Here is a 6,325-nt window from a genome sequence, read left to right as displayed (position 1 = left end):
GTAAGTACATTGTAGTATTTCATATAAGAAAACTCTATACATCAGTAAGGATGCAAGAATTGTCATTACATGGTAAACATATGTTAACCCCAGGAACACGGTATGCACTGGAAGAAAATCTGTATGTTTGTTTCAGAATTCATTATACAAGACAGGAAAATTGATAAATTTAAACTATAGATTTAGAAAGGGTGTGGTGAGCTTTGCAGAGGGAGGAGTATAGTAATTGGTCAGGCAAATGAGATCAATCATTCCTGGGTATTCAGTCAATTCAGTTGCTCAGCCATGTCCAACTCTCTGCGACCCCATGGACTGCAGCATGCCACTTTTCCTGTCCATCACCAACTCCCAGAGCCTGCTTAAACTCAAGTCCATCGAGTCAGTGATGCCGTCCAACCATCTCATCTTCGGTCATCCCCTTCACCTCCTGCCTTCAATCTTTTCCAGCATCAGGGCCTTTTGCACTGAGTCAGTTCTTCACATCAGGTGGCCAAAGTATTGCATGTTGGTATTGGATCCTGGGGGTTGGTAATACTCTGTTTTTTTTATCTTAGTACTGGTTCCATAGGTGTGGTCACTTTTTCAATATTACGAAGCTGTACTTGTGAAATTTTGTGCATTTTGTCAAATGTTAATAAAGTATGAAATAACTAATAAACATGAAATCATTCTGTTAGAGCAGATCTCTCCCCACAAATTCTTGAAGTTTATAGAAAAGACAAAACATTGATTCAAAATAAGCAAAAGTTTAAAAACTAAGTAATGCTCAATGTTAAGAGAGAGTAAGGTAAAATAAATGTTCTCTTAAATAAACTGTGGAAATGGAAATCAGTTCAAATATGCTTCATAACTATTTGAAACAAATTTTTAAAATCCTAAAAAATAGTCATATTCTATAATCCTGTAATTTTACTTTAAAAATTTCTGATTACTTCAATGAACTCAATTTTCTGCAATTAAAATTTTACCTTTACTACATTTCTTTTTTAACCAACAAACATTTCCATTTCCATGAAATTGGTGTATTTTTACTGCACAGATATACACACATTCATCTGTTTGTGAAGAACAGGAATGTGGAGTTTTCTCTCATTTTTTAAACTCTTTCCCCTTGCATCTTGGTTAAACACTTTGTTACACATAAGAATAATCTACTTCTAACCAGATTATGCAAAACAGGGTTCATGTGTGCGTGCTAAGTCACTTCATTTTTATCTGTCTCTTTGCAACCCTAGGGTCTGCAGCCCGCCAGGCTCCTTTGCTTATGGGATTCTCCAGGCAAGAATACTGGAGTGAGTTGCCATGCCCTTCTCCAGGGGATCTTCCCAACCCAGGGGTTGAATCCATGTCTCTTGTATCTCCTTCATTGGCAGGTGGGTTCTTTACCACTAGCGCCACCTGGGAAGCAAAACAGAGTGGTTCATCAAAATGATTAATCCCCATTCTTATATCCAAGATCCAGGCACATACTAAGGAAGTAAACAGCATAATTTCTGCCTCTATGACTTGACTTTTCTGGACATTGAAGTTCATTCATGTTGTACCATTGTATTAACATTTTTTTCCAGTTTTATTCCTAATAGTGTGCTGTTTTATGGATATACAATAAACATATTTAACAAAATTTACCAACTATATACATAACATACATTAATTTTGTGCAATGTTAATTATAGTTCAGTTTTAGCAAGAGCATTGTGAGAAAGAAAAGAAAGAAAAATAGAAGAGGTGGGGTATGGTAAGGTGCAGAATTGCTTTCCTAGAGCATAGAAAAGTCCCATCAAGCTCTATGAAGGATGAAGAAGTGATAATAGAACCTACATAAATATTTATGAATTTTGTAGAATGTAAATTACCTGCATAATAAGAGGCAATCTGTGGCATCAAAATACAAAAGGTAAGGAGAAAAGGGTAAATTCAATAAAGGCAAATAAAGATAAGTTTTTAACAGCAGAAAAAAAGACTATTTTAAACTATTCGATGTTTTATGTAAGCTTCTAGACTAAAGATATGAAACAAATAAAGGGGGACCTAGCACATTACTATGGAAAAACCACCAATTCATAAAGAAAGAAAGAGAAAAAATAGAGTTACAAAATATCTAGAAGTCTGGGGCAGTCCATGGGGTCACAAAGAGTCAGACAGGACTGAGCCACTGAACTGAGCTTTAAGAAACAGTGTAAGCAACATGAAAGTGTGTAGTCACTCAGTCGTGTCCGACTCTTTGCAACCCTGTGGACTGTAGCCCACCAGGCTCCTCTGTCCATGGGATTCTCCAGGCAAGAATACTGGAGTGGGTTGCCATTTCCTTCTCCAAGGGATCTTCCCGACCCAGGGATTGAACCCGGGTCTCCTGCATCACAGGCATATGCTTTACCCTCTGAGCCACTAGGGAAGCACAAGGAACATGAGACGGTACATACTGAGTGTGAAGCAGGATCAATAAAACCTTTGAATGCTATGACTTGGGCAGCTCGTTGAGGACAGCAAATGGTAAATAAAGACAGGCATTTTGCAGAGGAGAGATAAAAGTTGAAGAAGTATCCAGAATAGGACCGGGAATAAGTTTTCTGATTTTGTTTGTTAGGTTTTGATTTTTGACCTCTGTGTCCCTGGAGTTGGCCTCAGCGGTCCAGCAGTGTTGTTCTCAGTCACTTCAGTTGTGCCTGACTCTTTGGATCCCTTGGACCAGAGCCCTCCGGGCTCCTCTGTCAGGCCATGAGCACTGTAGTGGCATGCTCTCCTTCAGGAGATCTTTCAACCTAGGGGTCAAACCCTAGTCTACTGCCTTGCAGAGGGATTCTTTACCTGTGAGCCACTGGGGAAATTGGCAACTGAAAGCACGATAGAGTCTTTAATCACTAGATGGCACTTGAGAACCTAACATTTTTCAAGACCATGGTCTTGATCTGGTTGATAGGTGTTAGAGGATTTGGGAAGGGTCAAAAAAGACCAACAAAGGTCCATCTAGTCAAAGCTATGGTTCTTCCAGTAGTCATGTATGGATGTGAGAGTTGGACTGTAAAGAAAGTTAAGAGCTGGAGAATTCATGCTTTTGAGCTGTGGTGTTGGAGAAGACTCTTGAGAGTCCCTTCAACTGCAAGGAGATCCAACCGGTCCATCCTAAAGCAAATCAGTCTTGAATATTCACTGGAAGGACTGATGCTGAAGATGAAACTCCAATACTTTGGCCACCTGATGCGAAGAACTACTTATTTGAGAAGACCTTGATGCTGGGAAAGATTGAAGGCAGGAGGAAAGGGGATGACAGAGGACGAGATGGTTGGGTGGCATCACCGACTCAATGGACACGAGTTCGAGTAAACTCTGGGAATTGGCGTTGGACAGGGAGGCCTGGCAAGGTGCAGTCCACAGGCTGGCAAAGAGTGGAACACGACTAAGCGACTGATCTGAACTAAACTGAAAGAGGATCCTCCCTTGTGCATCTCCGTTCTTGGGAATGACACAAAGAAAAAATCTGAAGTCTTACCCATGGCAAAAACTGGTATATTAAGGAAAGAACAGAAAGAACATATGAAGGAAGAGGTGGACCAAGCCAAGAGAGGCACTGGCCCCGGATTTCGAGAAGAAAGAACAGAAAGAACACCTGAAGGGAGAGTTGGGCCAAGCCAAGAGAAGCTCTTTCCTCGGGTTTATTGAAGAAAGAACAGAAAGAACACCTCAAGGGAGAGATGAGCCAAGCCATGAGAGGCTTTGGCCCCAGGTTTACAGAAAACAGAACAGGAAGATCCCAGGGGAGAGATGGGCCAAGCCCAGAGACGCAATGGGACTGGAATGATCAGGTATGGGTGTGTGCAAGACAGGGCTCTTCCATGTACATCTAGGTGGTCGTGGACAGACAGATTTGATAGACAGTTGCAAGTTACGTAACAACAGGCTTGAATGCACATGCCTTTCCCATAATTCAGTCTGTTATAATCAGATGTATGTGTGTATAGAATGTTTGTGAACCCTCAGTGGGCTCCTGGCTGCCTAAGGTCACCTGGAGACACAGCTGTGCCTCAAGGATGCATGTGCCTGAGTTGGAGAAGCCACTGTGGTTAGTCTTCTCCACTGTGTGGTGCCTGGGCTGCACAGGGGAAGTTGGAACAGTCTTTTTGGCTATTTTGTAGCATATGTGTGAGCTCTCTTCTGCCACATTGGCATGTGTGTGGGGTGGGGTTTAGAGAGCAGCTTGAATCTCTTTCGGCTAGGCCAACCCCTGTGGCTCACGCCTAACTTATTACCTAACAGGTGACAATGGTGTACTTTTCTTTATCAAAAGAGATATTTTAATTTATCATCATTTTTATTTTCACTAGGATAAGCATCAGGATTACACTCTGTGTTTTGCAAAAGGAACTCGATTATGAACAAAAAGTTTCTTATGAAACTGTATAGATGCATTTGTATCATATGGCAGTTCTCAAGAAATTTTACATAAATTAGTAATAAAATTGACATGTCAGATAAGCTTGACACATGCTTATTTTTTGCTTCTTTTTTCACTATAAAATGATAAACCATCAATAGTAAAGAAACTCATCCCCCTTGCTCCAGAACAAGCTCTGCTGTCTTTTGAAATAGCTGACCCAAAATTCTTGAAGTGTATCTATAGGACCTTTATGATTTCATATTCACAGGGATCTTTAACAGATTCTCTGCTTATTCACTGGCAAAGCTGGCTCCCTGGAAGCCAGGTGCTAGGACTGAATCAAATTCAAGACATTTAATTGTATTTAATTCTCCCACAATCAAGTAAATGGATTACACTCTGTGACATGTGTGCAAAAATAAATTATTTTGTTTGTATTACCAATTCATCTTATTCTCAAATTCCCCCTCCCGCTCATAAATAAATAAGTAAATTAATAAATGAATAAGTGACACTTTGAGATTAAAGGTCACCTTTCTTTTCATAGTTCTCCTATTGATTCACATGCAGTTTCAATTGTTTTTGAAGATGCACTTGTTTTCAGCTGTGCTGTCCTGGTTGCTTCTCCAGTTGTGGTACACAGGCTTCTCACTGGGGTGGCTTCTCCTGCTGTGGAGCACGGGCTGTGGGTGCCCAGGCTTCAGGAGCTGCTGCACGTGGGCGCAGAAGTTGCAGCTTGCAGGCTCCAGAGCACTGGCTCAGTAGTCGTGGTGAAGGGGCTTCTTTGCTCTGAGGCATGTGGGATCCTGGGCCACGGATTGAACTGGTGTCCCTTGCATTGCAAGGCGGACTCTTAACCACTGGGCCACCAGGGAAGTCCCCTCATGCTGTTTTAATTTACATTGTCAGATAGGTAGTTACACATGTTTTTCACAGCCATGATGGTCCAGTGGAGTGTGAGGAATTTGTGCAGGATTCAGAAACAATTTGTCATGTTGTGACGCTGTTCTTCTATCAGAAAACAGTTAGTGTCTCTGACTCCTAGCCACCCTGCTAACTGTGACAGCCACAACACCCCACCCACACTTTAACAACCCCCACCCAGAACCACTTCCAAGCACCACTTAGAGTCTATGGGGAACCAAGGGCAATGTCTCAAGATTCATCCCACCAAAATGTCTTCATATGTTCTGCTTTATTGTTGTTCTATGTTTGGTTCACCCTGATGCTTTAAATTATGTTGTAAGTCATTTTAGGTTGGATTTCCCAGGAAACAGACTGAGATGTGCATGCAACCTGGAAAACAGTCTCAGGGACAATACCTCTGAGGAAGTGAAGGAAGCAAGAAAGGGCTCAGGGAGATGTTAAGCTGCAGCGTGGTGCAACAGAATCCACAGGGGACCATAAACACGGGCTCAGAAGCTGGGATGCCCTTCAGAGCTGTTTTCACTTGAGGCAGTTTTGCTGCTGCAGATGCAAGTGCATAGCAACACTTCTGCATCTGTCACTGCATCTGTATCCAAGCTGCAAATGAAATCTTTTGTTTTTTTCTGAATTTGATTTTTTGATGAAACACCAGCAAAGGAATATGGAGGAGTATTTATTTTAGTCCATTTGGGCTGACACGACAAAACAGAACACTCTAAGTATTTGAATTTATTTCTTACAGTTCTGGAGGCTGGGAAGTCATGGTTGTGACACCTACTTCATGTTTGGTGAGAATCTGCTTCCTAAGCTGTCCACTCACTGTAACCTCACATGGCAGAAGGAGCAGGCAGCTTACAAGGGCCTCTTGTACAAGGGCACTAACCCCATTCATACTTCCTAAAGAACTCACCTCCCAACATCATCACCTTGGGGGTTATAATTACAACATATGAATTTTGGAGGGACACAAGTATTCCATTCATAGCCATGGACTTCATTTTGGTATTTCGTTTGTGTAGTATG

This window comes from Dama dama, chromosome 28 (assembly GCF_033118175.1).
Source record: "Dama dama isolate Ldn47 chromosome 28, ASM3311817v1, whole genome shotgun sequence".
Lineage (NCBI taxonomy): Eukaryota > Metazoa > Chordata > Mammalia > Artiodactyla > Cervidae > Dama > Dama dama.
The sequence above is the reverse complement of the archived record's forward strand: the minus strand, read 5'-3'. Positions refer to the sequence as shown.